This window comes from Coloeus monedula (genome assembly GCF_965178545.1).
Source record: "Coloeus monedula genome assembly, chromosome: 5".
Classification (NCBI taxonomy): domain Eukaryota; kingdom Metazoa; phylum Chordata; class Aves; order Passeriformes; family Corvidae; genus Coloeus; species Coloeus monedula.
In genome coordinates, this window is record NC_138785.1 from 41,529,350 (window position 1) to 41,554,907 (window position 25,558).

Sequence of the window (25,558 nt, forward strand, 5' to 3'; positions counted from 1 at the left end):
AATAAAGGTTTGACATCTTAATATTTTCATTATAGTTAGCAAGCAAGGAGCAAGCAACAACCTTTTTAAGAGCAAGTGTCGAATTTATCATGTAGGTCTAGACTTGATGGTGATGCACCTCGTGTGTCCAAGGCAGGAGGGATGTGTTGCCTTTCAAAGCACACCAATTGGCTCACACTTCAGTGCTGGTTATATCACAGTACTTTTGGTAGTCAGGGGCCCAGTGTGTCCAAATAATTCCCCTTTGCCAGTGGCTTCTGAAAAGAGGTGTCTAGAGCTATTGGCATGGACTGTGGTGGAAGTTTTCCAGTGCATGATGGTGATGGCTTTTACACCAGCTTTGGCCAGCATCTTCAGCCGAAATGGTCTATGACGTTTCCATTATCTTCTGTAAACATGGAGGTGCCTTTTCACTGCCACCTGCCAATCACAGTGTCACCATCTGTCATGACAATTAGTATAAGAGGTGCAGTGTTTTATGTACTACGGTGACACTTTACTCTTCCTATCATTTCTGCTGTTTTCCTTCCCTGAATACGCTGGTTGAAGCTTATCTGACACATTTTGGTTTGCAAACCTCTGAAAAATCCCCAATTACAAGTAGCTGATAGTGTGTTAATGGAAGGTGAGTACTGAGAACATGGTCAGTGCGATATCAGAAAACTTAGAGAGTAACTGACAAAAAAAAAAGTTTTAATACTCTTGGAAATTTAGTTGTGCAACCATATTTTGCTGGTACTGAAACACATCAGGCCTAGTTTCAAAATGAACTTTAAAGAGATACGCTTTTTCATTTTATTTCACAACTGTGTATTTTAGTTAAAAGTAAAAATTTATGAGTTCAATTAGTTGAAAATAACTATCATAGAGTGTTGGGAGAAAGCTTGAGCTTGTGAAGATGAGCCTGAGGTAAAAGGACTTGGACAAAAGTTTGGTCATTTTAAACATATTGATCAGAGAGAAAATGATAAGCCATTTTGACTACAGGTGAAAAGGAGGGAAATGTAGTAATAAATGGGTCATATGTGTTTGAGGAGAAGGGGAGGCTTTCATTGCTCATCTGGCACAGATTCCTAGATACCTTTAGCCTGATTTCATGAAGTGGGAAAGTCTTCAGTCAGAACCTCAGGAGAAAGACAGTTGTGACTCAAAAAAAAAAAAAAAGTGTTTGACCAAGTGTTTTGTGATTTGAGTTTAGCTGAAAGAAACATATTTAACAGAAATCAGGCTTTCTCTGTAAATATTTGGGATTTGACAGAAATATCTTACAGCTCAGAAAGTAATTTCTTTTGTTTATTGTTGCTTGATTATCTGGCATGTGAAGTTTAAGAGACTATTTTGTTGTTGTTGTTTTTATAAATAATGCAATATAAATAATAAAGGCAGGGGGCGTTAAAATATTCGATTTTCTGGAGTTTCTTTTCTTCTGTGGAGGGAGGTTTCACGGTTTGGTTTTTTGGTTGTTTTCTTTCTTTCTTTCTTTCTTTTTTTTTTCCCTAGAGGTTATCATTAATATTGGGAATTGCTAAACAGTTTTAAGTGTGAGTCCTGTAAAGCTGGATCCCCAATTTAACCACTTGAAAGGACATAAATGCATTATAAGCAGGAAGCTTATATATAAAACTGACAACAGCCAATTAGGACTGCAGTACAAAAATGGTCCAATTTAAAGGGCTGAAATGTGCACAAATGAAGTGTACAACTTTACACATTTTAAGTGGTTGTGTTTCAATCTGTAAAACAAATTTTATTTCCATAGTAGGAATTCTTGATAAAAGGTGGGGTTTGTGATGTATTGGATTTAAATTTGTAACATTTAAAATGTTCAGTATTGACTTCTTATCTGTCAAAAAAAAAAGTGTTTAAATAAAATTTATTGTAGCATGTTGCAGTTTTGGTGATATAAAAATTGCTTAGCAGACTGTGTAACAATATTTAATTCTTCTTTTGTGCTGCACAGAACTCAGTAATTACAAGAGGGGCTTTTTTCATATATATTAATAAGGCATGAAAACTTCCTTCCCCCACCCTTTTTTTAATCTTTGAGTCATACTGTCAGTTTTGACATTTTCTTAAGCCGGCCTATGGAGGAGATTTGTGTCGTGTTTTGAATAAAACAGGAAGGTCTTAGAGATGATTGGGAACTGAAAGAGTGCCAGTCTGTATCAAGAGCAGACTCAACAATGTGACCGTGGAAAAAAATTGAATTTATATTATCCTGAGAATAGGTATTTTGAGATGAAGGAAACATATGTAACTTTCTAATTGAGAAATCCTAGAAGTAGCCAAGCTCAAGGAGGTTGGGTTGTTATTGTTTTTCTTGGCTGGTGTTGACACTCTGTAGCAAGTACCGTGGAATGGGTGAAGCTGAAAGCCATGGGTCCCAAGTAGAAACTTGAGTACCATCTGTTTCTTGGAGGAGAAAATAAAAGAAATGGATATTTCAAGGCAGAATGTATGAGCCTGACACTGAAAAAAAATCATCACACTGACAACAGACTGCAAATTTTAAATACCAATGAAACAGTGATACAATATTGTAAGAGAGTGGAAAACTGCCTTCAAGAAGTAGACTTTTAAAATTCAAAATTGGGTAGCTATGTTCAATGTTCTGTTGAAACAACTGGGTTATTTTCTGTTCTTGTTTTGCATGGGCTAAGTTGAGGGATAGTGATGATCTCAGATTAAAAACTGAATCTAATGCATGACACACAAAGGAAAAAATAGCTGGATTTTTCTCTCTGCTGCGCAGGTCTGGGTCTTATTTTACTTTAAAATATATTTTCAGTTGTAGTGAAAGTACGTGTTGGATATCAACCCCTTACAGTTGAAAAGATTTTAATAGCTAGTAGGAGGAATGTACTTAATATCCCCTGTTTCAGCCTTTGGTCCTTTAAAATTGCAGCCATGCCTTGACAACAAAGATCAGCTATTAAACAAGATTTGTGCAGGAGGAGGTGGGAGGATGCAAGAAGTGACAAGATAAAGTATCTAGTGAGTGAAAAAGTAATGTGAGGTCTTTGGTTTGGAAAAGAGAGTGTTGAGTGATACGGGCATAGTGCTTAGCTTTACCTTTTTACTGTTTACCTTTGCTAGGCAAGTCTTTTAAAGAACTTTTTGAAGAGACTAAAATTCTTTGTGATAGGTTTTTTGGTGTGTGGGTGTGTTGGTTTGTTTTTGGTATTTTTTTAGGGGGACCGGGGGTGAAATTGTTTCTGTGTGTACGGGTATATTTTTCTGGGGGTCAAAGAGGTGCCTTTATCATATTCCTTCAAAGCTGTTTTAGAAAAAACTGCCTTATTTTCATTATCTGGAGAATTCCTTACTTTATACAAATAATACCATTATTCATAGTATTTTTTTATGCTATGAAAGAGCCCTCTTACACCATCTCAGGATTTTCTGTCAGTGCTTAATTTTGGTGTATTTAGCACTGCTGTACATTAAGACACTTCTGCTCTGGTTTCTATATCCAGAATTTCACAATGCTAATGATCACGTGTGGTTACAGGTAACTGAGGTGGGTGTGCGGCTTAGACTGTGGAATAGCTGGCTATAAGAGCTTTTTATCAGTTTCCAGTTCTTAAACTCTTCTGTTCACTACTCTTTTTGATTTTTTTTTTTTTTCTTTCTTATTGGAAAGCTGTGTATCTGAATTGACTAACATCTCAACAGCGCTTTTGTACCGAAGATTAGCCAATTGTGTGGAATAAAGCAGACTGCTGTGTGCCCTTTCTTTTTGTTATCCTTTATGTATTCTGTAAAAGCCTACTTTCATTTCTTTCATGAAAATGAATACTAAAAGGTTTAAAAATGAAACCAGAGTGCATGCCACAATGATTTGTTTAATTCAGTGGCATTGTTTAAATGGTTACTTGAGCCAAGTGGTTACTTGAGCCACATACCGTGTTCATATTTATGTATGTGCGTATGTATACATGTGTGTAGTCATTTTCAGCTGTTAATTGGAGGTAATAAAGTTTAAATTGATGGTACAGCAGAATAAACAGCACAGTTCACCAGCACTTTCGTTTTTGACCAGAAAGTGTTTTACATCCCTGCAGTGATTCACTGTAGAGGCCATATCATGAACCTGACCAGAGCTACTGAGTCACGCAGATGGTTCTGACCTTCAGAACACAAGGTCAGAGCTTGAGTGAAGTCTCAGATAGCAAAAATACCTTCATTTTTACTGAGACAACAAAGACCTCTTAGCCATTGCTGGGTAGTTAATGTTTACTGAGTGGTCTCCCAAAGACAAAGTACTTCTTGGTTACAAATCCATTATTGCTCTTCCCCATGGTCTGACAGCCCTATACCCTTCAAAAGGAGAAGAGCAGTGAAATATGTCACCTGCTGTAAGTGTCCAGTTGTCTTCTCTGACCAAGTAAGTGAAAAAAATGATGATGTGGAAGATCTTAGAGCAAAATCCTTCCCTTTCAGAAAATTTCTTGTTTCTGTTTACTGAATCGATCTGTGAGGGAAACATGTGCTGTGTGTACAATTTACAGTGCAATATCAAATTGTCCAGAAGAAAATACTATTGGCCTATGGCAAATGCACAAAAATATTCTGTATGGCTTATTTTTTAAGAGCAGCAATGTTTCCAGTATGTACTGCTGCAAGAAAACAGATTTCATCAGGAGTTAAGAATCTGTCTGAGCTGTAAACCCTAAGATAATTAGAATAATTAGTCTCTAGCCTAACATGTTGCTACTATGTAGTTAATGTGAGGTAGTCATGTTTCTTTGGTAAGGAGATGATTTAAAAATAAAATGGGTCAGTTAAATGGGGACACTATAGAAAAACTCAGGGTATGGAATTCCAAATATAAAGATATCAAAGAGCCAAGAGAATGAACCAGCTGTTCAAAAACATTCTAAAATGCTTTAAAAGAAAAAATTACTCATAAGAAAAAAGTCAAGAATAGAATCTTGATGATGCAAATAAGTATTGTTTCCAATTTTAAATTGTTTTCATGATGATATAAGCATGCCCCAAGATGTACTGGGCAGCTTGTTTATTCTGTACTTTTACTGAGCTGGTAACAGATGTTAGGCCTTTCAGGTAGAGATGGGTGATGTTAGATTGATGTAAAACCAATTCTATTTAAGTCTTCTGTGCTTTGAAAAGCAGAGTACACAACTTTAGGATACTGTATTTCTTGCATCTTGTACATTCTTGGTTTTGACGTGTGTGGAAAGGAATATTAAATATCAGCTTGTTCAGTGTTTACTGGTTATTTGGGTAAAGTTACGCATGTTTCACCTGGAGTCAATATTAATATTACAAATCAAACAGTTAATTAGCATTTAAAGATATTACATTTTCTCTGTAGAATACAGTAAAGGTATTGTAATTATGGACTTTGATTCTTTTCATGCCTGCTGCTGAGTTTATGAAAATATCCTTTCATGTGGATTTTTCCAATTATGAAATAGGAATCGTCCCAGTCCTGGTCAAGTGCTCTGATGCTTGTGGAAGATAAATCTGTTTTTTGTGTGTGTTCAGAATTCCTTCAGGAGAATGTATTTACAATGACAATTTTTAAAAATTTTTGCTTAGATGCTCTTTATTTTGCTCCTTTGTATACAAATTTAAGGCTAAAATGGGGCTCATGTCAGCATAATATCTGATCAGCAGAATGGCCTCTGCTGAATAATAGTATGAGGTATACAGCACAATTCCATAAATTGAATAGGAATTAGTAGTTTGCTATTTTGAATGTAGTTTATGTAGCTTCATACTTAACATCTCAGTCCTTGAAATTAGGAATTTGTCTTTTGGTTGCTTCTTATTGATGCTTTATTTTAGTAAAAGGAAATACAAATAACATTTGTATTTGATCCCAGTCAGTATTAACCTTCTAAAACAACACACTAAGCTTAAACCAGCTTCCAATAAGTATGTCCATGTTAGGTAACTACTTTTAGACTTCTCCTTTTGATGCACTGTGAGAACAGGTGTATTGAAGGAAAAGAAATTACATGCCCTAGAGATGAAAAAGAAGCACTTATAGGAAAAAATGAGATTACAAATTACAAATAGTAGTGTAAGAAATTAAAAAATGTTGATATGGGACGGAAAAACTATAGCCATGCTTAAACCATTATTTTTATCTGTAAGGGAAAAGGTTTAATTGATAAACAAAACGCTCAAAAAAACCAAACTGAAAAACCCCCACACCTGTCTCTCCCCCTACAAAAAACCCTGCAAAAACCAAAACACCCAAGCAAACAAAAAAAACCCCAAACCCCAAGCTTTACATGCTCTCACATGGCCTCCCAGAAATCAGTTGCTGAAAACATAGATCAGGAGAACTAAGAAATATCCTTGTTTTTATTGCTTAGTAATGTAGAGTAACCAGTATCCAAGTTGAGGAGTAGGTTTTGGAATTCTTAGGTAGAAAAATCTAGTAGTTTCTATCATAGTAATTGATTTGGGCTACTGCTCTTGTATACATTGAGTCTTTAAGCTGTATAGAGCTGTCTGATAAGGAGCTGTAGCTCTAAGCTAGAGATGTGAGTAGATCAACTATGTGGTTTTATGTTTGTGGCAGTAAATGATACAGTAAGACTAATAGAGAAGACCCAAGGTTTGGGTGTTTTCTGGTAGAAGAAGAATAAACAGTGATAAGTTGCAAATCAGAGAATATGATATCCACTAAAAAAAGTCATTTTCAGGCTCCTGACAGAACTATTTTATCTGAAGGGTTCTTGGGATGTGAGGATCATTCTGGGTTGCAAGCAAATCTTTTTGCTCATTTAGTAACTGTTTTTAGATTTTGAAAAACAATAAAATAAGAACAATCTGTTTGATTCCTTAAAATGCTGATAAAGTTGTAAAATGGAAAGAGAAATGGGAAAAGTTAATATCTCTGTTAGCTGAAATATCTTCTAATATAATTGAATTTTTGCTAAATGTCCTAGTGCGTTGTATTTTGTGCCAAGTGTTGAAATGTGTTCCTTAGGACAGCTACCATCATAGGGTCTCTTGACTGGTTTAACTATATAGTTAGGAGAAAAATAATTAAAGAAAAGCTGGCATTTGCATATGTAGTTTATACAGCATGGAAACTACCTGAACTTTCTAAAGGTAGTGATAAGATTACTTTTTTCCCTGCTAGTTTGTCTTAATTTGCTTCCTTCTTTTTAATATGTGTAGCTGACAAAAACAGAACGTGCCATTTTGCTCAAGAAAATGCACTAAAATTTTAGTTAGGCCTTTATGAAGCATGGTACTTGTCTTATGTAAATGATGTCAATTCAGATGAGGATGGCACTAATCAATGCTATGTGGGCTGCATGGCATTTAACAAACAGAAGAGCTTCGTTAATGCATCATTAGCAAAAATGGTTTTTTTCATCCTTTGTAACTGAGTGTGCACATGCAAGCCATGTGTTTGCTGTTGTGGACTGTAGGTTTCCTTTTTCAGTCTTGCCAAGTTACAAATACTACCAGTACCCTGTGTTCTATGATAAATGGCTTGGGCACCAGCATTCAAAAGTCTCTCAGATAGGCTAAACTATATTAATGTCCTAGCAGCAGTATGTTCTTATGGATCTCTGTGTACAAAGTATCCCACACAGGTACTTGCAGCAAGTGTTTAATCCAAAGCAGTGTCAGGTGTGCTTCTGAAGGGGTCTGCAGGTGAATGTGCTGTACTACTTGTCTATCCAAACAGCATAAACATGGAAAAATCGACTGCAAGTGCAGAATGGGAGAAAGTAATTGCCCACTGTAATGCTCATGAATCAAGAGATAGTTTATGTTAATGATTCCTGTACTGGAGATGAGTAGACTTTTGTTTTGAAAGGTTGCTGGAATGGAAGTTGCTGGAATACTGAGTTGTTTCCTTCTTCATGAACAGGTGTGGACTGACAGGTTCAATTTTGTGGAAAGAAAAATTTGTCATGTTAGTGCTAAATTTAAGGTATTGTCTCCTAGATGTTTCTTTTGCTCTGCCTTTGTAGTCTAGATTAACAGTGGAAATATATCGATAGAAAATCTACCAGGGAATAAAGCTTTGCAGCAGAACTACCTGCTACATAGAGATTCATACAGGAGGAAAAAAAAAATTAAATTTTTCACGGGGGTACCTAAAATATGGAAACGTTCTCTGGGGTGGTATTTAATAACACCTTAAAATTTGAGAAAGCAATCAATCTGTTTTTTTACTAGCTTGGAAATGTCCTGTAGAATGGGACAGAACAAAAATTGTTTCTTTTCTAATACGTAAAAATTAAATGATAAATAATTGTTATATCACCAAAAAAATAGCATATCTCAGGTGTCCTGGAGCCTGTTACCTCTCTGTGTTAGTATCAGAAAATTCCAAAATTTCTTATTTCTGCTATGTGCCACTTATTAATTTTCATTCATATCATGAAGGCTGCCATATTCTTCAGGCTACTTGCTCTGGCACGAGTACAGTGAGCCTAAATGCAGAGCTTGTATGACTAGAAAAAGAATTAGTAATAAATTATTCTCTGATTGTATATGAATAATTATTTAGGTGTGGAGGGACCTCCAGAGGTTTCCTCATCCATCTCCTTGATCAGCTCCAAGCAGGCCTGGTTAGATCGGGTTGCTCAGTGCTGTGTCCAGCTGAGTCTTGAATCCCTGCAGGATGAAGACCCCATGACCTCTCCCTATGAGCGTCCTGTGTGGGTGTTTGCCCATGCCTGTGGTAAATATTTACTGGTTTTGGATGAACAAGCAAGTAGGAACAGACTTTTTCATCTTTCTGTCCAGTGGCCCCTTTTCCTGTTTTCCTGAACTAGAGTATAAACCAAAGAAGCTGCTTCCATACTGCAGCTCTGGCTGGACTGCTTGCCTCTCCTCATAGAGAAGAACATATCTTACACTTACATACTTTAAAAAAATATGTAGTCTGATTGTAATTTTTTGTTAGTGAGAAAGAGCACGCTTCTGATTGATTCTGCTTCAATAATTGGCTTTCCATTTTTCATAGGAGTCTATTGCAAGGTGAAAGAGAGTCTGTGAGACATTGGCAACAATCAGGCAACTATTTCTTTGACTTTAGAGGTAAGCTGTCATTAAGTGTGTTGTTTGGTATAGTATTGGAAGGGGAGTGAAAGGAAACTAGAAAAATAAGAATAGTGTTTATACATTACCATGTATAAAACAGTTTGCCCGTTTCTGCGGATGTCTGTAACCAATAATATTTGTGCTTATCCTTTACCAGTGTTACCTTTTACCCTTCATCCATTGGAGTGCAGAACTTCCTACTTCCCCACATCTAATTGGCAAATATTTTAAATAGGTGTGTTTCTTCCCTCTCACACTGGCAGCAGAAAAAGTACTTTAACTATTTGTTCAGTTATTTAACCACAATGATAGTGGATTCTATAGGAGTGTATATCTAGGAATCTAGTTTTTGGTAGAGGCAAGGTCAATCACGCTTTTCACCAGGGCAGTATTTCCCTGAAGTTCTCACAGTGAAAAAACTTTATCAACTGAAGATGGGGTTTGTCTGCTTTCAAAATACTGGAGTGCCAGCCCCTATACCCCAGTTTTAAAAACTGGGCACTCATCAGTTGTATAAGGGTGGTAGTAACTCTCCCCTTATTGGGGAAGGTAGGGGCTTACCAAGAGAATGAACTATTGATTTTATTTTTTAAAATCTAAATTACCTAAATTTATATTATTATAGAAATTAAGAAATATGCTGACATATAAATTTTGGTAAGACTTCTTTTCAGAGAAAGAACTGCATAATATGTTACTGCACTGTGGAATGCTGCAATTTACTGGGCTAAGGATATATCAAAAGGTTAATCGTGTGTTCTCTTTTTCTGAGGCAGCTTTTCCTAGGCATAGTTGTTTTTAAGCTTTTCAGTCCGATTTCTGTCAACTAGATTTCTACAATGGACAGCCCAAAGGAGCATAAACAAGAGCTTCTGTTGTGGAACACAGTTCCTTTTTATTTTAAAGTGACTATTAACCCTTTTTAAAACTTTCTTTTGATGTGACCAGACAAAGAGAGACTCATATAGCCCTTTGGGATTTGCCTGCAGTGAACCTTCTTCAAAAATCATGACCTTGGTTGTCCAAGTGACAAGGCTCTCAAGTTGTTTAAAGTAGATTTAAATGAGCAGAAAGCACGGTGTCAAATATGTGTTGCTGTAGATGTAGTGTGACAGTACTTTGTACTAGTTGAAGCACATATGAGTGCATCAACCACACAGGTTGCTGACAGGATGGAAACCAAAACTACCAGCATACAGCGAGACAGATACACCAACTTCTCTTATCTGAACATGCAAGCATTTAATACATAAAAATGAATACAGGTTATGCTTTCTTTTGTCTGGGGTTAGGAATAATGACAGTCTTTCTTGGTAACAAGGACATTCTTTGTAATGCAGATGTATGTGTACCTTTGCCTTTACAGTCATAACAACTTCTTGTCAAATGAACCAAAAAGTCCCAAGCGAAACTTTCCCATCATGATAGAACAAGAACTCAGTAACTTGTTATTCAAAACCCTGAGATAGAATGCATTTCTGTCTTCAGAAATTGGGTTCTATATGCATTTCCCTGGGAAAAAATGTACTCCAGTGATTGTTTCAATGTATGCACTGGGTTATAAAGGGAATTTCAGTGATACTGTACGTATCAGCTGCACATGAGCAGTTTGTGGTTTGAAGAGGGAACCTGGGATGGAGAGATCCAACCTTCTGTATCCAATTTTACCCTGCGGAATATGGCATTAAACAATCCTATTGTGTGTTTAAAATTCCAAGTTTTCTGTTGGAACACTAGACCATATGGTTTATTTGGAGAAGTTTATGGGTAGTTCATCTTTGTTTACTCATTTTCTTCTTTATACATCAGATAATGTGAGGAAATGTAATGTATCAAAGGTAAACCTTGAAGTTCAGCATGGTGTTAAACTATCCCTTATGTCTTAATTATTTTATTAGAATATAAAAGTTGTGTCTCTTTGATTTAGCTGCACATTTGAACTAAAGTTAGATTGAGCTGATGTATAAATATCAGGTAATTGTGAAATATTTAATTAGAAAAGGGTATGGATCTTGTTTCACAAGAACTAGTTGAAGAATTGAACACCGCAGGAGAGATATTATTCCTTTTAATGTGTGAACTAGACTTGGGGTATATTTTCTGACATCAGCCAGTCTTTTTGATTTTTATAGAAAATCCTGGTGGCAGTGTGGTTTTTGTTTTTTTGGGTTTTTTTTGTTTTTTTTTCTTTCCTCTGTAGCCTACAGTTATTTACTTGTCTTATCTTATACATTTATTTTATACAATGGTTTACAAATGGAAAATTTTCTTAGGATATATATTTAGGATATAGTATAGCTAACCTGTAGAAGTGCTTAAGTTATTCAAATATACAAATGTATGTGCTGTGTGAAATAGACTAGAAGGCTGTGTATCACTAGTTATTTATACAGCTTTTAGCATTCCTGTGTGTTGCAATTTATTTAGATCCATGTTTTGAGCATGTTGCATTGTTTCCTGTTTCTGAGACTTAGTGGAACAGCCTCACAAAGAAATGCTATTTGATGATAAGATTGCAAAGTAGGAATGAATGAGCAGAAGAGGAGTATGCCAGGGCTGTAATAATGTTTGTAACATTCATTAAACTGTTTGTTAAGTAATATATTCGGTCAGACGAGTGTTTCCCAGCTTCTACATAGCCTATTATGTGTTCTAGTAAATTAAAACTAGGAAACCTTTGTTGGAGTTATAGTGCTCAAACTGACATCTAATTCCCCCAGACAATAGGTACAAGCCTGCAAGCCTCTCTAATTCTTTCCAGTCTTTACATTTATTGATTCTTTTGTAAACGTGTTTCATCCAATCTATTACAAACAGCACTGGTTAGAAGTGTGAAGTTTACCACGTCTGACCTAAGGCACATTAAAAACAGCAGCCATCTGCCATACAGTCAGGCATCCCAGATTTACTTCCAGTCAGAAGAAAATTTGGACCTTTAGCGGCTCAGCTGGTTTGGTTCCTGCTTTGCTTAGAGGGACTGACATGTTAATTCTTTGATCTGTCTGGTTTGGAACTGAATTTAGTTCAGCTATCATTTGTATTCTAGGTTATGTTTTATTACTTGAGCTGGCTTATATAAGTAGTTTATTTTGATTCAAGACTTCATTTTCCCTAGTCTTGAGTAATGTTTTGCATATACAGATGTAAGTTTCTTACTGCAAAGTATGGATTTACTTCATTTTTTTTCTTAACATGTCAGGTTTTCTGCATCTCTTATTATTAAAAGTTACCAAATAGTCCATTCATAATCTCTGAATGAATAGAAAGAATAGTAAATTTTAGTGAAATGAGCACAATACATTTTTATCTTCATCTTATATTGTAAAACATATGTAATAAATAATTGATAGTAAACAAACACATCTTATTTTTCCTACCATATTCATCACCAGTTTCAAAGCTTTGAAGTTCAGTAAATAATTTATGATAGTTGTTAGTGTAAGGAAATCTGACTGTAGTCCTGATCCTGCTTGGTTTTTGTCCTTGTTTTCAAGCATATCTTTGGTAGCCATACTGAATGATAAAGAATGTATGAATAACTGATGGGATTCATTAAACAGATGAAAATTAAATCAGCTATTTTTAATTAAAAAAAAAATCCTCTTAGACATACATAATAAAAATTTTGTGTATCTTAAAAATTTTTGGTTTTTTAAAATTTGGTATGAATTGCTTAAGACAATGAAGAAGTGAATGTTTTTAAGACAGAGTGGAACATGTTTTCAGCCTGCTTTTGTTCTCAGAACTTCAATCAGGGTGTCTTTTAGCCTGGTTAAATATCTTGCTGAGATCTGCTATATTTGCTGAGAATGTAACAAAAGGTGTCAGAGTACAAAAACAAAGAAGTGCAAGTTTTTGGCCTTTACTGAAATGTTCCATAGAATACATGTTTTAATTCCTTTGTTTTCCCTTGTTTGCATGGGAAACCCAAAGATTTTGGAGAGGTTTTTAAGCAATGAAGAGATTTTTTTTCCCAGGTCATTCAGGGTCATCAGGATGGCTTTTATTTGTGTCCTTATACTAGTTCTTAAATACTCCAGTAATGTATTGTGAGTCTTCACATATATTCTGACTTATATAAAACTTTAAATAAAGCAGGAAAAAAAAAAACATGACTTCAGGCAGAGATGTAAAAATTCTGTGTAATTCTGTAGCTTTCTGGTGTACTCATTTATGGCATCTCCAGTTTAACCCTCAAAATAGAGTGAGATCAGAACATAGCAAAGTGGTTTGAATGCATCCTCATTTTGGCTGCAAAAAGTAATGGAGTGTAAAACCTCTCGTGTAGTTTTCCCAAACCGGGCGGGAAACTGTAGTACCTGAGAATTTCTGGTTTGATTTTTTTGTTTATTTTTGGGGGTTTTTTGTTTGGTTTGTTTTTGGGTTTTTTAAAACATTGTCTGCATATAAATGCAGATGCGTGATAGTACTTATGCCCAAGGCGACAGGACTGCGTAAGAATCTCTGGCCATTCTAGCTCCTCTGGGCAGGCTGCAACCTGCAGTGCTTGTCTTGCTGTGTAGTTGTGTGTATGTGAAGCCCCAGGTCTTTGTTTCTGACACGGGTGGTCTAGGCAGCACGGGATATTAATGGGTTCTGTGTTGTACAGCTGTAATTACAATGAGGCATCTCAGCAAAGCCTTCAAGAATATTTTCAATGCAGGGCTGAACATATAAGGCACTAACATGGGGAGGCTGTTATTCCATGGTATAGGGTCTTCTGGGTCTGAGGTTTAGGCTGGTTTGTGAGGCTTTCTACTTACAGGTGATTTATAGGTATCATGAGCCAGATGTTGTGAAAGTTACCAAGAATAGCAAGGACTTGTTATTGCCTTTCAGAAATTTATTGTCTCTCAAGATTTCCTGTACACCACTGTTATTTCCCTTGAAATCAGTATGGGACCTGCAAGACCACATTAAGCTATTATTGTCATTAGTTCACTAATTTTTCTGGTGTGGCAGATGACAGAAGAGGAATGTTTTGGGAAGTTTCTGACTTTGACCGATATGGTGATAATTTCACTTGGCAAAGGCACATTACTACTTTGTCCCTATTGAGTAATAAAAGCCTTCTCCAGAAAACGAATTTGTTAGATGATTTCAGGGGGAAAAAAAAGGCCACCGTCTTTTATAATTAAAAGAGTTAGCCTAAATATAGATGTTACCATTGACTGCTTAGTGTTGTTTGACAGTGGCAAATTGTTTCCTTTAGGGATCTGTAAATGATGTGATGAGCAAATATTCAGTCTTCACTTGGTAGCTTTAGCTGTTTCTTGAAAAGTACTTTTGTTTGGTTTTGTTCTAAAAGCTCTTCTTTTTCTTCCCTCTCCATGGCTTTTGTCATGCTTTTTTTTGTCTATTTTTAAGTGCTACCCTGCAAAACCAGTGACAAACAGTTGATAAAGCTAGTGATGAACACCCATATTCTTTTGGAAGCTTTAAAATTGTTAAAAGATTATCAGCAAATAACATTACAAGAAACGTGACTACAGTGTGATCTCACGCACATTAATTTTTCAGTGCAAGAAGAACCTGTATACTCGCCTAAAGCATTTCTGGCTTCATAGATCACCTTGAAGGATTGGGGCTTGCTCTTTGTAAGGAACATGGTTTGCAACAATACATCACCTTTGTTTCTTTGCTCCTAGAGAGAATGTGCTGACAGCAGGGCTATGATAGAACAGGCCACATCCACCACTGACTTTTTGCTTTCAGTGTCACCTTGGGACATCATGTCTGGTTTACGAGTACTGATAATTTCGTAACGGTGTTTTAGTACTTAGCTTTTTTTGTTGTCTTGTGCAGCCTACTGGCTCTTCAGAGGCTAAGTTCGTGTGTTGCACAAAGTGGGTGCAAAAATACTGTAGAAGAGGGAAAATCTCAGTTATTTTCAAGCTGCCTTTTTTTTTTTTTGTAGTCAGGCTTTGTGTACACTTAAAAATTGTGCAAGTTTTTATTAAATTGTAATCTGGTTTTGAAAACATCTGGATTTCTTGGCAAGGAAGATGAAGCAGAAAAGGTGGAGAAAAGGCTGACTTCAAGGGTAAAATGAACCTCAGCTAAGGGAAGCAGGTTAGCAGTTCTGTGTGCACTGCCAATGTTCAAGATAGGATACTGTTCACACACAGCTCAGTTAGCTGCAGAACAAAGGAACAGCTTACATAACTCTCAGTACAGAGGGATCCAGTAGTAATTTTCATGACCCCACATGAATTCACAAATTCAATGCTTGGTTCTCCTTATTGAAAATCTTCGAGGTTAAATTAATAAAACAAAGTTGTGTAGCTGTCAGTGAATGCCTTCGTGAACTAAATGTTCCTTTTTAGGTCACTAGAATCGCCAGTTAAACTATCAAAAGCAGTGTGCTTTAATTAAAATAATTCTTTTCTGTGCAAATCTATTTGAAGAAATAAGTAATTCATGGTAGAAGATATAAAAATTGGAATCTGACAAATGTGTACTTGTACATAACCTTCCTATAAGTCCTGAACTCTGTCTTGAATGTGTATTAGTTGCTAAATCAAGTCAGATATCTGAGGTGCGAACTGGAGAGCTGATAGCAAATATTCATAGTGGAAGCTGATAACAGCCTTAATTAAGCTGATGCTATCTTTCCATGATAAATTTAGAACTTCTCCATAAGACATCTGACTTAATGCTCCATTTGCATCCAGGAGTGTTTGTTTTAGATCAAACACTGTCTCTGTTAAGAAATCTGCAGATGTCTCTTTGACAGGCCTAGCTAGAGAGACCTATCTGTCTTTCACAGAAGAGCCTGGGAGTTTTGTTTCTCCTGTGTTGCAAGGTAGTGAAGGAGATGTACATTGACCTAAAGCTGACCTTCCAACATTTAGGTTTTTCAAGGTTGACATACCCTGAGAAATACTTATTTTTTTAATGACTAATGCGTTCTCATAGCAATTCTTGAACCCAGAATTCCTTAATCTTTTAGTTACTGTACTTGCTTAATTCCAAGGAACTTTCTTGAAAACTTTGGCTAAAATGATAATTTTAGAATAATTCTAGAAGCTTTGGTGGGCACAGTCCAAGGCAGCTCTATTCATGTATTGTTAACTGCAATTAAACTGAAAGGTTCTAAGATAACAATCATGTGGTGAATTTTTTGAGTAGCAAGTTAGTATTATGTCACCAGATTGTTGACATTGATTCAATCACCAATGGATTCCAATCACCAGATGGATTTATTGTCTCTGCCTATTTTGCTTTCAGGAGTTGTACACATTGTAAATGTGTCCCTTAATCATCAATGGGGAGAGACTGCCTGAGACACTTTTTATTTTAAGTATTTTCAGGGAATAATAACTTGATTTGAAAGTTAAGTCATGTACTAGAATTTTTTGATCAAAAAATAAAATGCGACATTTTTTCCTGCCTGGAAATTCTGTCATTGTTTCTGAACCAGACATTTTAACAGGATTCTTCTTTATAGTTAGAAGACTTAATGGGAGAGTCCAGTGCTATTCCCTCACAGAGAGTGAATAAGCACTATTCATAAATGGTAATTCTTATAGTTGTCTAAACTTAAAATAAAATGGATCATTAAGTTGACGTAAATTATGAAAGTCATCTGCATGTTTGGCTAAAAGTCCAGTATCCATGTATTTTGTGTGAAAACAAACACAAAACAGAGAAACAGTTGTTTCACCAGAACCTGAGAAGTGGTGTGAGAAAAAGGAGCGCTGTGTGAGAGGTGTAGAGGCTCTGATGCATATGAGCACTTAGAACAGGCAAAAGAAGTCAAGTGTGTTCTGCTGTATTCCTGCTGCCTGTACTTGTATGTGCTAACATTTTTTTCCTAGCTCTTTCCTGCTTTTCACTTTTTTTTTTTTTTCTTTTAACATTGTATGCCTCTGGATGAATTTTTAGGATTTTTTTTTTAAGAGGACCTTGAAATTTAATTTCAACTTAATTATTTTTCTGTGTGTGTGCACATGTGCATGTTTGCTGCACTGTGACACTGCTAATTCAGCAGTGTTTTGTAACTTCTGAGGTGTTAGGATTTCTTGGTGTGTCATACCTTGGGGGCAGGAAGCAGAAACTGGTAAGAAATAGGAGCCAATGTACATAACTGTGATGTGCTTAAAATTACAAAAGTTGCTCCTTGGGCAATTGGCAGTTGTGAGAAACTGATGGGTAAATATAATACTGGTAGTTTTCTTATCTATCAGTTATGAAGACAGTGGCCAGTTGAGTGGAGTTTGTACCTGGAATGATAAATTTTTGCAATTACATCTCTGGATAGTTAGTATGGTTAGATCTATCTATATGTATTTATAGTTTTATATATACATATAGCTATACTGATAGTTAGGTAGCATGTGTAGTAAATTAACTAATAATCTGTCACAAAAGTAGCTGAAAAATACTTTTCCAAAAAACTAAGAAGCTAGTGTTTACTCTTCTCCAGTCTATAATTGTTCTGTTGTATTTGTCTGCTTGTAATCAGATTAGTTGTATTTTATGGAAATTGAAACTAAAATTGTAGATGTTTGTGGAGGGATATGTTACTCTGCTGAGGTACTAGGAATGTTTCTGGACAAAATAAATATTCTGTGTGAGTAGTTCTGCATATCAGCAGGTGTAGGAGCATCAAACAGGAAGGTGCAGATCCAGAACTCGAGGGGTTACATTATCTGTAGAGATTCTCTGCTTTGTGATTAGAAAGGTGACATATGTAAGAAACTCCTACAGATGAGTGGATATCAGTTTTGCTTTGTTGCCTCACTCCCTTCAGTTTACATACTGCCCTCTTTGCTGCAGTGTTTGCAAAACACTTCACTGTAGTAGCTGTGTTTCCAAAGTGCTGCTGAGTACAGAAGCAGATGGCAGCTCAGTCGTTTATTCATCTTGCACTATTTATTTCTATTATTTTTCTGGAAGCAAGTTAATTGATGTTAAGCTGTGGCTTCCTATCTCCTGCTTTTCCTGCTTGCTCACTTTCTCTTTTATTTTTAAAGGGGAGAAGATAGAAATCATGTCTGGTTTCTGCTGGTGCTTTTTCTTTTGTCTTTCTAGTCATGAATATTTCAGTGTTGTAATGAGGCATCTTTGAAAAGTTGTGGAAGATGACATACCAAAAGACTAAAAATTAACTAAGACAAATTAATTTCTTCTGTTTCTAGGAGCACACATGTCAAGATGATGATAAGAGTATGTCTGAAATACAAATTAGGATTGAAGTTTTGTGTGGGTTTTTTGGGGGTGTAGGAAGACAACACCAGTCTAACTTCCTTCCATTTTGTGTGGAAGTAGGCAGTACAGGTTTGGACAGTGTGGGTTTTTAAAGACTTCTGGTTACTTCTCCTGTGAAATAAACAGCTACTTTCCTCTCCAGCAGAAACGGTACCAGGTGGATTTGGCACTGCTTGGAGAACTCTGCTTACAAAGGTAACTACCAAAAATTTATTGCCTACACAGGAGGTTGTATCAAGTTAGGTCTTGTATGGTGACATCCAACTCCACTCCATCCAACCTCCACCAGGAGGTTTTGGGATTTTTTTATTTGTTTGTTTTTTCATGAGATCATGGAAAAAAAGGTAAGGTTTTTTTGTACTTAGTTGTCAGTCCTTTAAAATATGGTTAGAATGAAATAATTTTAACAAAATCAGATGGCATTCAGTCTGTTAAAAGAGAAGATTTTGCTCTTCAGAAAACACTTACTTATTTGAAGTACATCATTCTATATGGACACATTTAATTGGATATATTTAAATTACTGCTGATGGGCCAGAGGAATAAACAAAAATAAATAAATCCAGGGGGGTGAGCATGCACTGACCACGAATGTCATTTCAGTAAAGAAAAATACGTAAGGTTAGAGTAGATCCAATTGCCTTAGAGCTGAGGGAGGGGAGTTAAAAAAATGTAAGCAACCCGAAGGCTGAGCTGAAGTTTTAGTTGCAAGATCTATAAGCTAATCAGTACTGCTAAGATTTCAGCTAGAATCGTGTGTCCTCTGTTGGAGGACTCTACTTTCTTTAAGGAATAGTATGATCACACAAGAGCTGTGTGGATAGACTTAATTTATAGGGGTTGTTAAGTGTGGAGAAGATGGTGGGGTAGAGAGGTCATTAAAATGGCTTCCTGTCCTCACCTCTCAGTTTGCATGATGGTCCTTCCCCTCATACAAGTCTGTGGAAAAGGTAGAGTGAGTGGGAGAGCCAGGAAACAGTGTTGATTCATCAGTTTAAATCCCTGCAATCTTCTGGTTATATCTGATTTCAGCTAGCACACTGCCTTACATTTGTGCTTCCTGCTGTTTGGAATGCCTAGCTGGTGGTGTTACAGAGGAAGGCAAAGATGACAATTAGCTGAGCTGTTACTCATAAGTCTGCATGGTGCTCCAGTTCCCAGATAGACACAGTAATCTGGGGTAAGGAGTACACATTTTGTGGAAGGTGACTGCGTATTTCATTTGGATATTTCAAACAGTGTGAATTTCACCATGGGTTTATGTGAATGAGACTTCATTTTATTACTTTTTTCACTGTCTTCAAACCCAAATGCTGGTCTGGAAGAATGAAAGGTCACAATCCTGGACCAATTGCCCACAGCACAGTAAACGGTGAGGAAGAGAGTGGTACTACGCGACTTGTGTGTGCCTCTGGGAAACCGAGATTCTTTCTCGGATCTGGTACGCAAAGAACTGCAAATGCCAGAATAATATTACTCATAAATTGCCCTACATTAATTTCTATTCCAATTCTGTGTCACTCATGTAAGTGAAAAATCTTGGAAATACGTTTGCTAAATCATGTGGTAAATGGTCTTGTTGATGACTGCAGAGTTGCTCTGGGGTTGGAGCTATTAAGCACTTATTATGGGAATCCAACAGGGCAAATTAAGAGAAACCTCTGTGTGTGCTTGTTATTTTAGGACTTTTATGCTTTCTTCTGAGAGACCTCATGTAGGACCCCATGACCTAAAAAGATTTGATGTCTTTTAGTCAGAGGTTAAGTTCTGAAATCTCAGTTACTGACCTATCAACAATGGAAATAATCACCTCCAAGGGAGGGTTTAGTGTTGTTATTCTTTAATGCTAAATAGCTGAATATTGCTGTTAATAATACATGTAAAGTAGCTTTTTAGCCTTCTGCTTAGTTGTATGTGGTATTTTCACTTATAGCTGAGTCTTTTTATATTTGTAAATTGGGAGGGATATTTTATGTTTCATTGTAAGTAACTGCCAAGTGGGTTTCTTATTTGTTTGTAGCACCATTGTAAGCATTTCCTTAAATTGGGATTGCTCAGATGCGATGGCTGTAACTTAAATCTATACGAGTGTTCCTTAGAAATACTATTCCAAGTGCACAAAATCAGTGTGCCTGGCAGAATTTGCCATTATATTAAGTTCTATCATAGAAGAACGAATGCATGGTAATTTTTTGCAGTTTTTAACTGTTACCTTTCAAGGTTTTGAATGTGCAATCAATTTAAAACAAGTATTGCTGCTGTTTATAATGCTGGCTGGATACCTCCCCAGATGCAGGTTTTTAGAGATTTAACAATTTTTAATGCCAGTATATAAATGTATGCTTTTACATAAACTTCAAATTTCACTTTGGAACAGGTGAATCATCTTTCTCACTATTTCTTTTTCTAACTTCACTCAGCTTTCTCTGGAATATTAGCTATCTGAAAAACTGTCATAGTCTTCTAATGCCATTTTTGCCAGGATCGTAAGCATTTTCAGTAATGTTTGTGAGCAGCGTTACTGACAGATCTTGAGTTCCAGCTGAATCAGTTAAGTCTTTTGATGGTATAGTTATTTTGCCAGCCATCACTCTTGTAACAGTGGAACTCCCCTTTGAGGAAAAAAAGAGGTCATTCATCTTTTGTAAGATTCATACATGAGTTTTATCACTATAGTAATAAAATTCACTGCTTGGTTGGTAACCACTGGAAAATGTAACCACACTTAGACACGTTGCCATATGCACAGTTCGGTAGCTATTAGAATAAGCATACGATAATACATATAAAAATAAAGAGGGAATGTGTGTTTTGGATTAATTGAGGGGTGTTGGACAGTTTGAACAAAACCATAAAAATACCTGAAAAAATATTCTGTCCTTCCTGCTTTATCTCAGGTTTCTTTGGTAAGATTGATAAGCTTTTTCTTTTTACTTATTATATGCATTTACAGCTAATATTCTAGGACCCTACGTTGTCTTTAAATAGCATTTTCCCACCATCCTTGTCAGTTTGTTTATAAGGCTCTGTTATCTGCAACTTGCATAGACAGTGCTTAGATGGCTTCTCTGTAAACTATATTCTAACCGTGTATATTCACCAGTATTCACTTCCTCTTTCATTTTCATCTCTATGTTTTTGTTGAAATATTATTGAAAGTATCCAAAATTATTTTTATCTATGGTTACTGAATGATTTAATAATTACAGCATGTGGTATAGGGACTGACTGAATGCATTGCCATTAAGGAATGATTTTCATTCAGTGGTATTTTGGGAAGTTTCTAACACTGTGAATTAATATGTTGGGCTGGGACCTCTGGTAACTTTGCTTTGGAGCATCTGCTTCCATTGCTACTGTGAATAATTTGTCATCAAGCACAGGGGAGAGGTGTAGGGGTCAGGCAGCGGTACTGCCTTACCTGCAGCTGCTAACCTGCCCAGATCTGTCTGCTACGCAAGCCACAAAATCCTCATGGCTTGCAAATCACACTGCCTGTAAAGCCTGACAGTGCAGACAGATTAAGAGAATAACTGAAGTCTAAAAAAGGTGGGTTCAGGACATGTCAGGTTTTTTTCCATGGTGCCAAGTACTTTCAGTTTACATTTAAGGAAAAAGGTGCATAGCATTTTGGAGGAGGCATGCAGCAGCATGCAAGGATGCCTGGTAATAGCAGTATAGAACTTTCCACTCCAGAGGACTCCTGAAAGGAATTTTGGACTTGTGCTTGCAAAGGCAGCAATAGAAAGGGTGAGGGAATGGGCTGGAGCAGAAACAATTCCCTTTGTTGTGTGAGTACATAAAAAGTACTTTTTTAATGAAGATTGTTAACAAATCCATTGTTGTTGATGTATCACATTGAGCTTCTGTTAGACTCATCTTTAAAAAAAAAATAAAGGTAGTTGAACACATGCATTCAGTGTGCATTGAATGCTAAAGCAAATACAAGTCATTGACTGCTTTTCTTAATGAAGAAAGTGGTGGTGGTGGGAAGTGTAACAGACATTGCTTTTAATGAAATTAAGGTTGCACATAGTCCCAAGAATGCTAATATCTCTAGGTGATACCCATCTCCTTAGTTCCAAGATTTCTATTATTTTAAGAGCTATAGATATCTAAAGAGAAACAGTCAAATTAATTTTGTACACGTTCATTTTTAACAGTTTGTTTTCCATCTGTTTCCCTCTTGGATAGAAGCTGATTTATCGGGAACCTGTTATCCTTATAAGTGGATTTTCTACTAAGGTTTTTAAAGCATCCCTGAGATCCTACTAAGTAATGAAAAAAGGAAAAAGCTTTTAGTCCTGCAGACTACAGCTGTAGAGTATTTCAGAGTATTGTGTAACAAACCACTGCAAGCTACTCTATACAAATGAGGAAACTGGATAAAATACCATATGGTGCTGCACAGTACTTCAAAGAATTATTTCAATATTTTGAATGGGCTGAAATATCACTTGCAGATTTATTCAGTCTAATTGGGACTTCACAGTTGTACTGTTGTAAAGGAGAATATCTGTGCAAGCGAAGTTGTGGGCAGGGGAGGTGGAATCAGACTATAGTACAATATAAACTAGATGAGAATTAACTTTTCCTAAAATGCATAACAAACATGATCATCTAGCATGCTGTTAGCAGCAGCACAGTAGGTTTTATGGTGCTTTTGTAATTTGGATACTCTGATTTGGAGTCTAATTGGATTCCTGGGCAACACTGAATGTCTTACATTCTTAAGTTGTGTAAAGACCATTCAAAATAATGGGATTGACATTAACCTTTTAAAGTTTCCTTTTAAAAAATCGATTTGAAAAGATTTAAAAAATAAGCTGCAGTAGAATTAGAGATTTCAGGAAAAACTCTACTCTTGTGTCTTAGACTATAGGCATTCATTCTGATTGGCTCTGTAATGGATAAAATAAATTTGTCGGGTTTTTTTTCCCTGACTTCCAATTACAAGTGCAAACCAAGGGGTTAAAAACCTTCCAATTCAAATTGGAAGGAACAGCTGCCTTGATATTCAGCCAAAAAATTGTCATTTAGGAAGTCAATAAATACTTACAGAAAAACTTAAAATCAGGGGGGCACAGTATATTAAATGGTTTAGTGTTTCAGGGAGAAGATGCTGATATAGATGCACTGAGTACTTCTACTTTGCAAAAAAAAAAAAAAAGGTGTATTTGGCTTTTATTTAAACTATAACTCACATTTATGAGGTTGGTGTTCTGTTGTTGTTGAAGCAGAAGGCAGAGGTGCACTGTTTTCATGTGTCCTTGCTGGTGGTTATATAAAGCAAATCCAGGCTGTTTCAGAAATCTGCGCAGAGCAAATATTAACCTTAAGCTGCTCTTATTTCCTCCAGTATTGTTACTTCTTTCTGAAACAGTGCACCTTGCAGTCATTAAAATATCAGTGCAAAGGAGAAATTCTGTGGACATGGCAAAGGGGATGGACAGAAGAAGTAGTGACTTTGATTTAAATTGCTACAAAATTTCATTAACTTCATTAGACTCTGGTGTAGTTGTAATTCTCATCAGTGTGTGGCTGAAAGGATGCTGTGATGTGTCAGGTAATCTGATGTCTTTTGCATATTGATTCTGTTTGATGCCAGGCTGTGGAAAATGTACAAATGTTGGGCTGAAAACACCACAGGAAATAAAACCCACAAGTGATGGGGTGCAAAACTCACCTGGCATAGGCCTAATAATGATGTTAATGTTTGTCTTTTTAAAAATGATTATTAAAAGGAGCATCATTTGCAAAAGAATAGCTGCTGGCTAGACTGATTTTTCACATTTGAACTCAGAAGCAGTTAATAATCTTTTAAGAGGTTTAGAGGACATTTGTGATTCTGATCTAAAGGTCATCATACCAAGTGAACTAAGAATGGAAGCAGTATTTCCCAAATCACTGGGGAATACCTGGAGAAAGGAGAAATATGTTCAATGTGGTCTCAAGGGAGATGAGAAATTCCCTTAGGACAAGAAAAAAATATGTTAAGAGAAGCTTGGATATGCAGAGGAGCTTAGGCTTGAGCATTTTGTTTTTGCTAGTGAGGAAACTGAGGCAGGGAAATGAGTGTACCTTTACAGTTTTGTTTGCACGTGCATATGTTTTTTTTAACGTTATCTGAAGTTAAAACCCAGACTGGAATCAGTATGTTTTGGTGCTATCCTTTTCACTCATTTTCCTCATGGGATAACTGATTAATCTATAATGCCTTCAAGTTTTTGAGCCCTGTGAAGCATTGCACACACAGTGAAAAGGATTTTGTGAGGTTAGGCTCTTACTGGGAGGCTTAATCATCTTTACTGCAATGCCTAATTTAAGGGAAGAACGGGGACGTTTGCCGGTGCTGCCAAGGCGGGGGACTGTGCCAAAGTCTCTTCAGAGCCTTAAGCTCCTGGGACCTGCAGCCCTTTCTTGTTAACACTGTCAAAACAGTGCATTTCTATTACTTCACTGGAAGATATTCCATCTGACTTTTGACCAGTAATCACCTTTTCAGGATAATATATAACTTTTTTTGTGTGTGTTTGTTTGTTTTGTTTGGGAAACTCATAATTCAAGTCATAAATGTATATTTTGTAATTCTATCAGCTCTTGTTAGTGCCTCGTCAAGGGGTTCTCCACTGTGTGGTAAGGTATATTGGGGAATAATTGCAGTTGTTTTAACAATCTGGTCCAGCCCCTTGCTCAAAGCAGGGCTTCCTTCAAAGTGGAGTCAGGTGGTTGAGGGTGTTGTTAAGTCAAGCTCAGAAAATCCCCAAGGATGAAGATTTCACAGCATCTCTTGGAAGGCAGCTCCAGCCTTTAACCATTCTCATTATGAAGCTGTGGGAAAGGGTTTGCAGTGTATTTTGCAGATATTGGATTCTGATACTGACTTGGGTGTCTCATTTTTTTCTTCTGGGTAAGATGCAGATTAATTGAACATACCAAGCCTGTTTGTTTTTGATCTAGAGCTTTTAACTGATGCCATCTAAGATTGCTGAATTGCTTTTAAATCAGTGTTGAGATTTTACTTGTTGGCATCGGTTTTGATATATTGGAGCTTCCAGGGAGTGTTTTGTAACTCATGAGATGTTTAGTTCTGTTACCTTGTAACACAGTTTACATACATTTACTTTTTGTTTCTTCAATGTGTAATGGGAGTCCTCATTCTCGGCTAATGCTGAGACATGGAGTTTGCGTCTATCTGTCTTTTCCACCTATCTCTGTAAAGTGCAATTATTTTTAGCTGGCTTCAGAAAAAAATGTGTTGTAATGTGTGCCTCAAGCTGCATAGCTTGAGAAT

At 36.4% G+C, this 25,558-nt stretch overlaps 1 protein-coding gene across 6 annotated transcripts in view; it reads left to right on the top strand.

The window, feature by feature from the left end:
* TENM3 (teneurin transmembrane protein 3) overlaps window positions 1-25,558 on the top strand; it is a 413,821-nt gene that overhangs the window by 28,293 nt on the left and 359,970 nt on the right. For 5 of the 6 annotated variants that reach the window (XM_082282288.1, XM_082282290.1, XM_082282291.1 and 2 more), the window contains exons 2-3: window positions 8,975-9,048; window positions 18,410-18,459. The gene's annotated coding sequence lies outside the window, so the exon portion shown is untranslated. Of the gene's footprint in view, window positions 1-8,974; window positions 9,049-18,409; window positions 18,460-25,558 lie in introns of those variants that run through there. The other variant, XM_082282289.1, reaches the window with a different exon arrangement.